General features: G+C 43.2%; 1 long non-coding RNA gene across 1 annotated transcript; it reads right to left on the bottom strand.

Annotated features, from left to right (window-relative positions):
• Window positions 1–7,339: 7,339 nt before the first annotated feature.
• Window positions 7,340–16,157, bottom strand: LOC308632869. The gene is made up of 3 exons (XR_014018649.1): window positions 16,065–16,157; window positions 10,285–10,387; window positions 7,340–9,399 (listed from the first exon to the last, which is right to left on the bottom strand). It is a non-coding gene; the product is annotated as an uncharacterized lncRNA (long non-coding RNA).
• Between the last annotated feature and the right edge of the window lie 214 nt (window positions 16,158–16,371).

Below are 16,371 nucleotides of genomic sequence, written 5' to 3'. Positions count from 1 at the left end.
TGAGGTAAGATACTGTTATGGGGAATCCTATGGTAAGGCTGAGCTGAGGCCCATGGAATCCCACCAGCCTAGTTTCCAGTTTCCTTCAACAAATATTTGAGCTATATAACACTGAAATAGCCTGCTAAGGAATGCACAAGTTTTTCTCACTAAAACACAGCTGTACTAGCAACACTTGGTCATCAATAGTTGGGCTGTAGTGTTCAGAATCCAATTAAGACCATCAGAAACCATAAATACAGAACAGGCTATGGAACCGCACCCCAAATAAAAACAATACCAAATTGCTTTTTTGTTTTTAATCAGAAAGGCAGGAAATCAAGGCTCTGATTTTTCCCATGACAAATATTTCAATACCAAATGATCTCTACCGCTCCCATCTTCCTAGCCCCAGATTCTCACCCTCCACCTTCCCTCCACCAAATTGTTCATCTACCAAGGAGGAGTTGGCCAGGGTGGGGGAATGACGTTTGAGTGACAGATGTGAGGGTGTTGGCCAGAAACCCAGAGCTCCACCCCAGGGGAGAGATTTGCTTACACAAAGTGGTCTCAAGTAGGCCAAAGCCACGAGTTGGGGGAGGATGAGTATTCTCTAGAGGAGCCAAGGCCCATGCTGTCTCAGAGTGGCAGAGTCTAACTGGGGAAGGGAACCCAAGCTGTTGCAGCCTAGGATTGAGTAATATCAGAGTGAAATCAAAGGGCAGACTTGGAGCCCCCAAAGAAAAACTACTTAATTCATCCAAGAAATTAAGGACAAAAGCAGTAACTCAGTTTCCATAGAGAAATGTGTTTGTGTTCACAAGAAAGAGAGAGGGAAACTCATTCAAAGAAAGACATTGATTTTTTAAATTCTGTTTTAGAAGCCAGTAGACTCAAAGTGGAGGTTGGGGCCTTTGAGGTGGGGCAGGAAACTAGAAGACATTTGGAAATAACTAATATTTTTCACTGATACAAGCTGAAGTTTCTGCACTCTGAATCCCATAGTCTTAGGTGGACTGTACCCTGATGTGGGTCTTCAATTGGCTGTGCACCAAGGAGTTGGATGTGATAGGTAACTGTGCCAGAGGGACATTATAAAAGCCAATGGTGGGGAGGCTCTGAGTCCCAGGACACCCCCTCTGGAAAAGCCATTTCTCCTCGATAGTCAAAGGGCAATGAAAAGTGTCCAGAAGTCTTCTATTTGTGACTGCCCTAAGACCAGGTTTTCACACAGTACCTTTTGTGTATTTATTTATTTATTTATTTATTTATTTATTTATTTATTTATTTATTTATTTATTGGTTTCTTCCATTGTTAAAAAAAACAGTGGTTCTCAAAGCAGGGATCCTGGATCGGCAGCAGCAGCAGCAGCAGCATCACTTGGGAGCTTGTTAGAAAGACAAATGCTCTGCCTGACCCCAAGCAGACAGAAGTAGAAACTGCAGATGGACCCAATAGTTTGTATTTCAACCAGGTATCTAGTAATGCTGATTTGAGTTTGCTTGAGAATCACTGCTAAAGCAAAATAGCAGGCCCACTGAGTTATGAGTCTTAAACATCTCACCTTTTTGCTATTTATTGGCCTATTTTTGGCTTTTATATTTGAACTTCCTTTGCAGAAATAGACAAGGTTTCTGTCATGTAGCTCAATGCTTCTTGGGGTTGTTGCACATATTATTGAATCAACTCTTTTAACCTTGGAGGGAGGAGGAGGCATCACAGGGCCAAAGTGTAATTTGATCAGCTCATTCTGCCTTCTTTTTCTAGGTTGAAGAAAGTGCAAAAAAGTAGACAGATGTGGGAAGATGGGACTCAGGGGACATTTGGGTCCCTTTGAGCTGTCTGAATTGGCAAGGTAACTGAGAAGTCTCCCTAAGACCTGCACCAGCTGGTTCTTGCCTTTGGAAATAAGAGCTCAGAGGGTAACATGTGACAGGCCAGCAACAGCTAAGATTGCTCACATGCTCCCCTGTTTCCTTTTCATCTTCAAATATAGTTATTCTAGCATTTCTCAACACTGCTTCTCCTTCCATTTGCAGGGCAAAAAGGGGGTTTTGCAGCACTGGAGTCTCAGTTACACTGGTCCTCACTGGCCCCCTTGGCTTCCCTCTCCCCAGTTTACACATTCTAACCAACTCTGTGTTCCAGGCCTGCCAAGACGTTCCAGGACAAAGGCAATTTCTTCCTGCAGTTGCCTGGCTCCAGTTGTTAATCGAGGTACTCAAGACCAAGGACAGGTATCTGTTAGGGAGGCCAAGAGATGTGTGATCCCAGCAGCTTCTGGCATGTGGAGAGGAGGAGGGGAGACAGCTCACTGCACCAGAGAAGCTGGGTTATGTAAGCAAAGCACATGCTCAGCTATTCACCTGTTGCTAATTAGTACACTGCCTGTCAGGAACTGAGCGAGGGGGAAAAAAATCTGCCTGCTTACGCAAGCTCACCGCCGTAGGAGTGAAGACACACATAGGCAATGGAGAAGGGCTCAGGCCAACAAAAAGAAAATGTATTGGATCATGGAGTATGTTAGGTGCTGGGGATACTAAAATGAATAGACCAGGGTCCCTGCTCACCAGGAAGGAATTCACGGTCAAGTACAGAGATGTGAGCAAGTAAACAGTGGTGTACGATCTATGTGATACATACAGTGAGACCATCTTTCATGTACATATATCCTGCAGAAGCGCTTTGAGTGGTGAGACAGACAGACCCAATTCTCCCAGGTTATCTCAACGTTCCTTTCAGAAGGGCTTCTTTCCAGGCAGTGAGAACAGTGGGTATAAAAGCTGGGGAGCGGGACTGGGGTTCCCTAATTTCAACATGGTAAAATGAAGCTGATTCCAGTGGTAGGAGCAGAGCTGGGAAGGCAGCTTTCTGCCAGTGGGGCCACCCACAAAGACCAAAGTCTGAGAACCAGAGGAAAGAGTAGGGAGGGAGAGATCAGGATGAATGGACAAGGAAGGAGGGAAAAGGGAGCTTAGGGAGATCATCCAGCCCCCAGCTGGCAGGGAGTCTGGACTGTGCCAGCCAGTGGGGGGTGACGCTTGGGGACATTGGCCCAGCTCAGAGGGCAGGTGTGTGCGGCACGGGTGTATGTGGAAGCGTGGGTGTGCTCTGCAAGAGTAGAACTGTAGCCCAGGAACTTTAAAGCCCTCAAATGGCCTTCTGCATCAGGGAGGAGGGGGCACTAAATGGAAGGAGAGAGAGAAAATCTAGAGGGAAGAACTGAACTAGAGTGAAAAGGAAATTTTAATAGAGCCCTGTTGGTCATGGTGGCACATGCCTATAATCCCGGCAGCTCTGGAGGCTGGGGCTGGAGGATTACAAATTCCAAGCCAGCCTCAGCAAAAGTGAGGTGCTAAGCAACTCAGTGAGACCCTGTCTCTAAATAAAATACAAAACAGGGCTGGGGATGTGGCTCAGTGGCAAGTGCCCCTGAGTTCAATCCCTGGTGCCAAAACACACACACACACACACACACACACACACACACACACACACAGCCCTGAGAGACAAAAAGGATATAAAGGTAGAAAAATTTACAGAGCCAAAAAAAAAAAATTCAGTGCGAGTATGTTTTGTTTTGTTTTCTTTGTCTCCATTGACAATAAAATATCCCCTCAAATGTTGGGCTCTGTCCTCTGCTCTCTTGTCAGTATCACTCTCTTGCCCCATTATCTGAGCCACGACTCCAATTTCATGCACAACCTTGATCTCCAGGCCAGTCTCCCTCCAGCAGACAAGTGCTTATTGGCTAAACCCCCAGGGATACTTCAAACCTAGCACGTCCAAAACTGAATATCCTATAAAATATCCCCAGATTCTCTCCAATGCACCCTAGCTCAGGGAATGGTTCTCAGCTCATTTTGAAGCCTGACCTGGAAATCCATCTCTCATCTCTGCCTTCTAGTCAAATTATTTCCTAAATCGCTCTTGAACCTGCTCACCTTATATTCATTTGCTATTGCTGTTATAACAAATTGTCACAAACTGGATGGCTTAAAACAACACAAATTTATTATCCTACAGTTTGGAAGGCCAGAAGTCCTAAAGTAAGGTGTCAGTTAGGCTGTGTTCCTTCTAGAGGCTGTAAGGAGAATGTCTCTTGTAGCTTCCAGCTTCTAGAGGTCACCTGCATTCTTTGACTTGTTCAGTTCAAAGCCAGCAGCAGAGAATCATCAAATTTCTGTTTGGCCCTGATCTTCTGTTTTTTAGGTTCATCCATAGAAACTACTACTACTACTAATAATTAATATCCTTATCTCCAGAATCCTAACTTAGTCCCATTTGCAAAGTCTCTTTTGCCCAATGGGGTAGCATGCTCACAGGTTCTGGGGATTAGGAAATGGAGCCCTTTGAGGGACCATTGTTCTCCCTACCATCCAGCTCTTCCCAGCAACACTGCCACTATCATTTCTCATCACCAATACATGCCCAATTGCATAGGAGAATCACAAAGTGTGTAATGAAGGGGAATAAGGAAAGAGAGAGGAGAAAAGAGACAGGGAAAGAGGGAGGCATCCTCTTCCAGTGGACTCCTGAAGGGGCAGAATGCCCTTCATTCCCAGTCCCTCACCGAGTATCCCATCCCCAGGATCCCCTGTACAGACCATTCTTGGCCTTGCTAATTCCTTCTACCCTTGCTCTTGGGCACCGAATCTTTCTTTGCTCTTACTATTTCCTCTGTCTGGAAGCTTCTCTCTCTACTTCCTAATAGCAGCTTCTCCTCTCCAACTCCTACACAAGGCATTTGATCTTCATGTCTGAGATGAGATGTCACCTCCCCAGAAAGCATTTTCCAGCTTCCAGGTGGAGATCTCCAGTGGTCCCAGTGGGTGCCATCACACCCTGCCCTTATCTGTCTGAGCCCTTTTCTCCTCCGGTTATAATTGCCTGTTCACATGTCCGTCTTCTTTGCTTTTCAAGCACCTTGAGAATGAGATCCAAATCTGCTTTGCTGTTCCACTAGTATATTGCAAGGCTCAATAAATATTTCCAGAGTAGGATTAAAATAACAAATAAATAAATAAATAAATAAGCCCTCCTTTTTACTGAAAAATCTTTGGGACCAAACTTGATCAAGGTGACTTTCTTTTTTTCCAGCCCTAGCCCCAGGTTCTGCTTTTTCACCTTTTACCTATTGTCGGGCTTGGCTGGAGGGTGTGGTGACTAATTTAGCAGACAGAGGCTTTCCTATGGAAAGGGAAGGGATGGTTACACAGTTCATTGTTTGTCAGTTGGTCTCGGATCAGGAAGGCAACTGGGGATAAGGCCCTGGCAGAGAGGCCTGGAAGGTTTCCAAAGTGAGGATTCAGAAGTGAGGTTTCCCCTTCTCAGGTCACATCAGCAGTAAGACTGCACTCCACTGTCTGTAATGTCACCACTGGCTACAGACAGATGCCTGAGACGTAATAAGCATTCCAGGACGGCCACATGAGGCAGCAGCTGAACATCAATCATCCTCATGCTGGGTCAAAGGGTGGGGCCAGTGTGGCAGGTCCCAGCGCAGCTGCATACTGGGAGACAGATCCCCTCCCCTGCATACTTCCAAAGACCAGGCAAATATTTAGGAGAGTTCCACCAAACATCCAGCCCCTTCAACAGGTGTCAGGACTGATGAGAAAAAAAAAAAAAAACTGTTAACAAATGACTTTTCCATCTGTTTTTAGTAGATGAAGGATTTACAAGATCCTAATTTGTCTCCTTCAGAAGTTAGCGCAGCCAATACAAATCATGTCAAAAACACTTGGCCAACTTTGTGGCTGTCACCTAAAAGATAAACAAGCATCCCCTTCTCCTTCTCTCTTTTTTACTTCTTATAATAAATAAAATAAATATTAATGGACTTGTCACAGCCAAATGTTGTTGTTTTTTTTACTTCCCTTCCATGTGGAAAGTTTTCCTTTGGTTTGTTTATTTCCACAGAGTTATGTTACTCTGTTGTGTGTTTATTGCACGATTTATCCAATCTTTTTGTTGTTGTTGTTGTTAAACATTTAAGTTGTTTGGGATTTTTTTTTTCCTTTCAAAAAATTCTATAGCATATTCTTCTACATATCCCTATGTACATATAAGACTTATAAGAGAGTCTCTTAAGTGGAATTGATGGGTAAGTATTTCCACAGCTTTACTAGATGAGTAATCACTAAATTACTATAAAAAATGGAATTTTCACAAATGTTTCTGGTTTTTTATTCTTAGGTATATAATGATATCTCACTTTGATGTAATTTTCTTTCTGTGACTACTAGACTAGTAAGAATGTACATCTTTTAGGGTATTTATTGGCCTTTAGGGTTTCTTCTTCTGTGAATCATCTGTTCGTATCTTTTGCCTAATTTTGAGTTGTTCATCTTTTTCTTATCAATCTTTAGTTTGTTTTAAATACATTTAATTTCAGATTTATTTCTGGTCCTTTATAACTCTTGTTTCTCTTATAAATGTTAGCTGTAAATAGTTTTGCTTTCTAACTTTGGTTGGCACATTAAAATGCAAATTGATTTTTGTATAATGATCTATCTAATAAACTGCTGCACTCTCCTATAAATGTTATGAGGCTCTTTTTTGGCACATCTTTAGAAATTTTTGATACTTCTGTACCCAGGGAGATTCCATCAGCCAGCACACACTCGTGGTTATCTAGCCAATCCAATCCACGCAGGAGTGAATCTATTCGCCAACTCCCTGGCTGAACTGCTGCAGTTTGTTCCTGAACATACTGACATATGCGACAGCAACGCCCCCCTCTGGAGGCCTGCCAGCAAGACAGAACTCTCCTGGGAGATGGCTGCAGTGCTTGTTGAGATAAAGCTGCGTGGCCTAGCTTGAGGTCAGCTTTACTGTTACAAAACAGAATGATCCCCAGGCAAAGGGCTCTGAGCCAGCAGGTTAGACAAGGGGCTGCCTGGTTGACCTGATTGGAGGATTGTGTGTCTTGCTTGGCCACATCCACAATCCTTCCACTCCGCCTATTTGGAAAGGCCTTGGGGACATCAGAAAGCAGGCCAGAAGAGGAAGCTGCACTGCCTAAAGAAAGGGAGTTACAAAGAAGCCTGCCCCTTGCCCTCCAAACACTGCACTGAGCTCTCAAGCTGCTCCCCAGCTAGATTTCCACTTGAAGCGTCCGTCTGGCCTGATTGCTAAAGGGTAATTGGGCAAAGAGCCCCACGAAAGGCCAGGAAGATGTGTTCTGTGGATTGTCAGATTTGGGGTCACCCTAAGTGATGCTGAAGTGTGGGGGGAGGATGAGGAACTGATGCTCATTTATTGGGCACAGGCTGGTCTTGGGTCCCAGCTGTCCCCACAGAATGGTCCTGAGGCAAGGTGATTTTTCCCTATTACCTCTTCTCTCGTCTCTCCAGAGCATACAGGGACCTGATGGCTCAATGCAAAGGTCTAGGTTCTATTTCCACATCCATCAAAGCTGAACACCAGTAGGGCAGAGTGAAAAGTGAATATATCCCGAGTCAGACAGGTCTGGGTGGAACTCAGGCATGGCCTCCTGAACTCTTCTAAGCTTTGGTTTCTTCCTCTAAGGGAGAAGAAAATATCTTCCTTGAAGGGTTGTTGAGATGACTGAGTCTAAATTAAATCATGTACCTCACACCTGAGTGGCTGCCTGATAAAACTGTTTTGGGAAGGACAGTGGGGGAATTGCTGAGTGACTTTTCTAGTTTAATGGGGCATTGGGTACTTGCCAATCTCACTTCTTTTCCACTGAACCAAGAAATGTGAATTCCCCTGAAATGAGAGACAGCCAGTAAGTACCATGCTGTGTGAGCAAGATAGAATTTATATAGATGTGTTCGCTCATTTTATGCTTAGGACAACCCTATGAGCTGGATACAGCAGATACTGTGGCCAGGGTTCAAATGAAGAAACCAAGTCAAGTGCTAGATACAGACCAGCACAAGAAGTTGTGTGTGTGCCTCCTGGGAGCCTTTGCTGATCTGGACCCCCAGGTCATTATTTTTCTCCTGTCCTGAAACCTAGTCTCAAGCCTTAGGTAAACACACAGTTTTTAACCTGGCTCCTGGGCAGTCCCAACCACATGTTTTTCAAGGATAAATTAATCATTTCAATTGCCTGGAGCAATAGTTCGCTGACCCACACGATCCTTCCAGTCTCCAGTGCTTTCCTGCTAACAAGAATTGCCTGGAAAGCTATTGTTTTTATTGTTCTTGCTTTTTATAGGAACTGCCATTCTGTGTAACATCCACGAGCTGGAAAGTGCAATCAGATAACGGTAGAGAGGAAACAAAGGTAAATGGGAAGAAAAGAGAGCAAAAGAGGCATTTTAGAGGCATCAGCAAATCATTAGACAAAAAAAAAAAAAATGTTCTTATTCTATTGTGTTTAGTTTAGCAATCTGTGTATACCTTTGTATTGCTCCCTCCGTGGATTTGTAAGGTTCTGGAGATGGGTATCTGTATCTGTCTGCATTCCATCTTCTATAGCACCTGGTCTGGCGTCTGGCATATAAAAAACTGACCCACCAGGTGTGGTGATGCATGTTTGCAACCACAGCTACTCAAGAGGCTGAGGCAAGAGAATCACAAGTTTAAGGCCCGTCCGGGAAACTTAGTGACATCCGACCTCAAAATAAAAGGGTAGGGGATATAACTCAGTGGAAAGTACTTGCCTAGCTGTATGAGGTCCTGTGTTCAAGCCCCAGTACCACACACACAAAAAAAATAATCTAAACACTGACCCATAGGAGGAACAACTACCAGTGGCCCATCTCCCCAGAAATGCCTTTTCCTCTGGTACTCTGTCATGTTTCACAATGAGAGTCTCCATCCCTGGAAGGTAGTTTCAATGAGGGTAACCAGTTCCTACCCAATGTCTCCAGAGCAGCACAGGATACCATAGAAGAGATATTTGAAGAAGAAAATTAAAGGAAAAGGTGACACACAAGACACCTCATGTTTCATAGAAATAGGCTCCTGGGACATGAAACATAGTTTCAGAAATCAGGATTCCTGAGAAAATAAATTGCTCACACCATCATTCTGCCAGGACTTGTTTGTTAGCATCTGGTTCTATGCCGTAGCCTGGGCCTCAAGGCAAAGAACACCTTGTTCTTTTGTGAGTCAAGCTCATGACTTGGATCTCAGTCCTTTGATCCCCATCAAAATTGGGTTGGACCACTACAGATCCTGAGGAACCCAAATGCTCTTCAGACCAGGGGATGCCCCGAGCCTCATTCCACCACGGAGGCCAAGAGGCTACTGTTATATTTGTTTCTTATTTGTCTCACTGTTTGCATCATTTATTTATTCAGTCAACTCATTCATTTACATACTTTTGTGTTGTGTTACAAGACGGATTTAAGGTGAAACCAAAATTTATCCAGATGAGTCATGTCTATCATCAATTGCATTTAATAATTTAATTCACCAAATAATTTTAGAGACAAAAATCTGTGAAAAAAAACATCAGAAAGTATCTTATAGTCTAGGTACAGCAGTGAACAAGTAATCAGACAGTTATAATTGCACATCAGTCGCCTTATAATTTTCGTAGTCATTGGTAAATATTCTTACTGTCAGTGAATTTCATTTTCATAGTTGAGTATATTTTATGTATACCATTCCTCAACACCCAAAAATTGCTCCCCAGATTAAAGCTGGTGCAGTGGCAGCCCTCTAGCTGCCCACCCAGATTTGCTGCCCAACAGCCTGCTGCTCCCATCCAGGAAGCAGTCATCGGGACTGAGCTCTCCCTTTATAAGTGAAAGAACTCATAAAACAAACAGAAAAATCACAATGAATGTTAAAGCAATTCTTACACAATTCTTAATGCAACTTGCAAATTATAAGCTAGTGTGGAGAAGCATCTAAATTTGCAAGTATTCCATGCAGGCTCTAGTTTTGTTTAGCTTGGATCATCCACTTTGGAATTCGATCTAATAAATTCCTGTTAAGGATTAACTAGGATGGAGGAGGTCCGCATGTCCCAGGACCTCCAGTGAGAGACAGATGTTTCTAGGTCAGGCCTGCTGTGCCTGGCTCTAGGTGAGAGTCCCTTGTTTCACCTGTCTCAATCCTGAGTGCAAGCCTGGATCTCTCCTTTCATTGAGGAGCTCTTGGGAACCTAGGTCCCTCTCTGGGCTTATGCAGAAAGAAATCCTGGTTCTCTTCACCTTCCAGAGGACTGTAGGAGACTCTCTTGGCCTCTCAGAACCAGAATTTCCTCCCTGGAGAAATAGGAATTCTAGCCTTGCCTCTTTTCTCCAGGCTGGCTGACAGGTTGAGGGCCTTGTGAAGCTTACATCACTGGGTAGAGCAGAAGGGATTTGTACTCACTGGTTCATCTGCTGGAATGACCTGTTTCCTGTGCTCTGGGTTCACCTGTGTCCAGGCTGCATACTGTATGATTCCAACTGTATGACATTCTGAAAAGACAAAACTATGGGAGATGATAAGAAGATCAGTGGTTATCAAGAGTTGGGGAGAGAAGGAGGGATGAATAGGAAGACCAGAGGATTTTTAGAAAGTGAATATATACTGTGTATGATGGTATAATGGTGACAGCATGCCATTTTTAATTTGTTCAAACCCAATGAATGTACAGTACCAGAGTGAAATCCAATGTGGACTTTGGATGATAATGATGTACGCTCATCAAGTACGATGAGGGCACATTCTGGTGGGGGAGGTTATACATGTGTGGAGGCAAGAGATGTATGAGAAATCTCTGAACCTACTCAATTGTACTGTGGACTCAAACTGCTCTAATATATATATAAATTTTTAAAAAAATATGCAGAGGAGAAATGAAAAGCCCCTGAAATCCCATTGAGAGAATAAGGAGGCCCTCATCCCCACCCCTGATCTCTGCCAAGGTTTTCATTCATGGCATAAGCTAATTTCAAAAGATATTTCCACTAGTGCCCCATTTCAGGAGCTGCTAACTACCTCTGAAGTTTGTGAGACATTTTTCCTGCAACTCCACCCTACCCCACAAAATGCCAGACCCTGACTACCATATAGCTTTCCTGGGGCAGAACACTGAGCACCTCCACCAATGGCCCTAATAAAGCCTCATCACTTGGTCCTGTCTGCCTCTTTGCAATTTCTATCTTCAATTGACCAAAAGTACCTTGAGTTAATCGGCAACATCACTATCTACAGAAGTGGTCTCCAAACTGCCCACTGGGAAAACAAGTTTGCACACAGACCTCTAATGAATGTATATTTATTTATAAATTTTTCAAAAATAGTGGAAGGGGCCAGGGGTATAGCTCAGTGGTAGAGCACTTGCCTAGCACACAGGAGGCCCTGGGTTTGACCCTCAGCACTGCAAAACAACAACAACAAAAACAGAGGTGGGATTGTAGAACAACATTTTTTATACAGAATGTATAGGAGCTAGACAAATAAGGACTATAGTACTTCTATTATTCAGAGATTGTCTTTTCCCGGGTAAAAACTGACATGAGTCGGGCTAGTCAAGAAATTTTATCTTTTCTCTGGTTACTGATATGATTTCACAGGACACAGTGATCACCTCCCCTCTGAAAGTCTTCTGAGAACACATTCCTAAGTAGGGCTGCTCCACAGGCACCACAGCTCAGGTTTTGCTTGTTTTTTGGTTTTGTTTGGCCTTGTTTTATGTTAAATGACCCTCCCACTTCTTCTCCCCATTTGCTGGAATACCAGCAGCCCACATGGGCACAGTAATGTTTGAAATGGAACATTGGCACTCCAAATCTAGATTATCACCTAAAGAGAAGAAACAGACCTCTGTATAGACTGATTTAAGAATGAAGCTAATCTAGGTACTGAGGTCTGGATTGAAATCCTTGCAAGTGATATTTCAGACCATCCAGCCAATCCCTGAATTTAACAGATGAAGAGATGGAGACCTGACCATCGGCTCCACTTCATCCTTAATGTTAGGAACAAACCAAGACCAAGAACCACCTTCCTCATCTCCCTAGAGATCAAGGGTAATGGGCAGCACTTACACCTGGAACTTTAAACTTCTTTGGGACATGTTACAATTTATTCTTTCATTCTCTTCTGAAGGTATCACATTAGACAAATGAAGGGAAAATCATGTCAGAGAGGTAAATGATTTTCCTGTGGTTGTTCACAAAGTTAGCACCTAGGACCTAAGTTGCCAAGCACCCAGTTTTAACAGTAAACAAAACAGTACTATACTTTGCAAAATCAGAGTTCTGTACTAATTAAGGAAGCTGGTGATTTATGAGGAAGCATGTTGAGTGTTACAATTATACACACAGTAGCTCAAAGTGAAGAAAAATCTCTGATCTGAAAGAGAACAGAATAATCTATCTCAGTAGTTCTCAAACTGTGGTCTCCAGACCAACACCATCAGCACCACCTCAGGCCTCCTTAGAATGCAAATTCCCAAGCTTACTCCAGACCAACTGCACCAGAAGCCCTGGGAGAGAGGCCCACAGGCTGTGGTTATGTTGCATGTTCAAGTTTGAGGATGTGCATTCTAGAGCAGAATTCTCAAATTTTGGTCCTGGGACCCTTAGCTTTAGGATTTCCACAGAGAGCTTCTGAGATAGGTGATATGGAAATGCAAGAAAAAAAGTCTAACATTTCCCAAACTGGCCTACTGTTAAGTTTTACTGGGGCCCTCTCACAAAAAGAACAGTCACCTGAATTGGGGGGTATGGCTCAGTGGTAGAGCTTGCTAGTATAGATAAGGCCCTGGTTTTGAATTCCCAGTTCCACAAACAACAACAAAAATAAAGGACCAATTACCCAGCCTTTGCCCCCAAGGAATTCAGAATCTGAGCAGGAGAGAATAGTTGAAAAAGCTAGGCTCAGATTCTGAAGCAACTCCTTGGGGAGTGTGACTCATTCATCCAAAAGCACCTGATAATTATTGCACTGGGCTCCATAAACCAATGGTTTACCTATAATGTGCCCCGCAAACCAACACCACCAACATCTAAGAGACATCTGAAACTGCACATTCAGTTGGGATGGAGGAAAGCCCGTCAACAAATGAAGGAAGAAGAGGGACAAGAAGGAAAGGAAGAAGGAGGAGAAGGGGGAGGGGAAGAAGGAGGAGGTTTCAAGGAAAACTAATAAAAGATGATTCTGCCCCTTGGACCCTAGGGAGGGAGCCCCGCTTGATGGTTAAGTACATGGGCTTTTTTTTTTTTTTTTTTTTTTACACCTTGAAAACAGGTAGAGTTATTACCTGAGGTACACAAATAAAATAATTAAGCCCTTCTACCAGTTTTGTGCTATTTAACATCTTACATATCCTCATTTCCTTCTTTAGTTTCCTCTTCACTAAAATGGGAATATCATCTAACTCACAAGGATATTGTGAGGATTAAAGAAAATATTGTTTGGGCTGGGCTGTGGCTCAGCGGTAGTACATTTGCCTGGTATGTGTGAGGCACTGGGTTTGATTCCCAGCATTACATATAAATAAAGGTCTATCAACAACTAAAAAATAAAACTAAATTTTTTTAAATATTGTTTTTTATATATGACAGAAGAATGCATAACAATTCTTATTACACATATAGAGCAGAATTTTTTATATCTCTGGTTGTATACAAAGTATATTCACACTAATTTGTGTCTTCATACATGTACTTTGGATAATAATGATCATCACATTCCACCATCATTTCTAACCCCATGTCCCCCCCCTTCCCCTCCAACTCCTCTGCCCTATCTAAAGTTTGTCTATTCCTCCCATGCTCCCGCTCCCTATCCCACTATGAATCAGCCTCCTTATATAAAAAAAAAAAAAATCAGAATTTGTTTTTTTGGAATTGGCTAACTTCACTTAGCATTATCTTCTCTAACTCCATCCATTTACCTGCAAATGCCATGATTTTATTCTCTTTTATTGCTGAGTAATATTCTATTGAAGTACATGGGCATTTGAGGCTATTTAATTTCAGCACCAGTTCTATCCCTTTCTAACAAGCAGCCCATCTGGCCTATTTAAGCCTCAATCTCCACATCTATAAATAAGTTAATAACGGTATTGTTACAGAAAACAGACTGCCACAAACAGCACTCAGAGAGGAGGATAACTCCAAACTTTTTTATGTGGGTGGGCCCAAAGATCAGACTCCAAATTCTGAGCGCTCATCACCAGATTTTCACAACATTTCTAGACTATCTAGTGTTATACCTTTTCTAATCTAAATGATAGGTAGTTGTGCGTGGGTTTCAAGTGGGAAGAGTAGAGTGCCATTAAGGGGAAGAACTGGTTCCTTTTACAAGGCCTTCTGTAAATCTCTGGCCTTGGGCCCCCGAGCCTTCAAAGGGGTGTTTACACTTCAAAGCAAAGTAGTTAGATCCTAGGGGAAGTCATTTACAGTCCAAAAGTTAGGAGATGACTGAAGCTGACTAGAAAGGGCAAGGGAACTTTCCCTTTCCCAGGCACTAATTCTCACGACAGTGTTCCTAGTTTATTCTGCATCCAGGCTTGGGTTAGGTACCCATTACAGTATCTTCCCCAAAGAACTGTGAGTAGCAAGTGTAGTGAAGTTGTTGGTGTCTCCCAGGCTCCAATGGCCAGTGTGGTCACAGAGAACAAGAAACATCCAGTCAGTGGGAACCATTGTGATTCTAAACACCTCCTTTGGGCAGAATTCATGCCAACTTTTTTTTTAAATCTAATTAATCCTAACTTTGTCAGAGGAAAGGCTGTACCCTTGCAGACCCTTCCTATGATGATGAGTCCTATTCTTTAAATCTACTTTAAAATCAGACCAGACACCAACAAAAGATGCTTACACAGTTCTCCTTATTCCACAAATGAATGAGGAGATCAGGCAAGGAATCTGCTTCTGCCATGATGGGACCCAGCAGCCCACATGGGCACAGTAAATGTCCATGCCTCCTGGTGCAGTTTAAACTGGGTGAGTCTTAATCCCAGGTGCACCCCTGCTTGAAGCTGGGCCACACAGGTTCCCCTACCACCACCCCTGAGGTTACCCTGCATCTCTTGCTGCTCCTAAGGCTGGCTGCTTTTTCCCACTTCAACTCACTACTACTCTGGGGGGAAAAAAAACAGGCAAGTTGATTAGAAAAGAGATGAGGTTGACACAAAATTTATTTTCTCAGGGAAAACTGAGAAAGGGCAGGACAGAGCTAAGAGCTGAAACAGGCAATAGACTATTAATTGGTTAAGGGATTACTCTACACCCGTGGTTCTCAAACTTGAGTGTGCATCAAAACCACCTAGAGGGCATCTTCTAATGAAGATGGCTGGGCCCCACTCCAGTTCTAATTAGCAGGTTTGGGGTGGGTGTGAGAATTTACTTTTCTACCTAGTTCAGGTGATATTGATCTTCTGGTTCTAGGGGCATATTCGGAAGACCACTATTCTACACTTTGAAGAAATAAATGATGACTTATCAGAAGCTTTACATTATCATAGAAACATCAGATTGAAAGATATTCTTCCTCAATGGCTAATTGTAGTGGGGGATGAAAGGAAGCATAAAATATCACTTAAAAGGCATCAAATAATACCTATGATTATGCCATATTTGATTAGAGTACTGGTCCCAATCATTGGTTCACAGTATTCTGCTTATTGCTTATAAGCATGATTTTTTAAAATTTATTTCATGGCATTTGAATGAGCTATTAAGCCAAAACATGAGGGATGATGTGTCTAGAGCTACATAGGAAACTCAACTGGAAGATCTCTGGTCTTCTCTCATTTAACCTGGCAACATTAATTAAATTAGTTCATTAACACTTCAGTGCTGAGATGGTGAGGCACAAAGAAGTACTAGAGGTAGGGTGATGGCTAAAATCAGCCCCAGCAGAACATGAGATGGGGAAGCAGCCTGAAGACTTGGGTCTGAGGTTGGTTATGGAACATTGGAATGCTAGAACACCAGGAGACCCTGCAATAAGGTGATGGGAGATATCAGCATACCTGCCTTTGTGTACCACCATCTTGATTATCAAAGGGATTGTGAGAGGCACTACAGAGGACTAAAGGTGAGAGAAAAATAGTTCCTGACTGTTCCAAAGGGAAATCAGCAGAGGAGAGACAGTAATGACTTGGCTCCTGACCAGCCATGTGTGCCCTGTTTAATTCACAAGAGCCTTACCTCTCTCCCTTGTGCACTACCCCAGTTCTCTTCCTGTCGCAGGAAGGTGTGCTGTCTGTGTAGGACATTCCACAAGGAAGCCGTGTCACTTATTTATGGGAGGACATGGTGCAGGTCTGTGAAAGGAGAAGACAGCTTGACCTCACATAGAAATATGTCCCTTGAAATTTGAGATGCCTTCTGCTAATTCCCATGGAGCCTGGTGTCAGGTAACTGAGGACAAGATTGTAAACACAGCTGCTTCTGTCTCTTCCTTTTCTGCAGGCAGCGTCTGGGGGTTACTCTTTCCCAGGAGCAGCCTCCTTGA

This window comes from Spermophilus citellus (genome assembly GCF_964194105.1).
Source record: "Spermophilus citellus genome assembly, chromosome: 13".
Taxonomy (NCBI): Eukaryota; Metazoa; Chordata; class Mammalia; order Rodentia; family Sciuridae; genus Spermophilus; species Spermophilus citellus.
The sequence above is the reverse complement of the archived record's forward strand: the minus strand, read 5'-3'. Positions and strand labels throughout refer to the sequence as shown.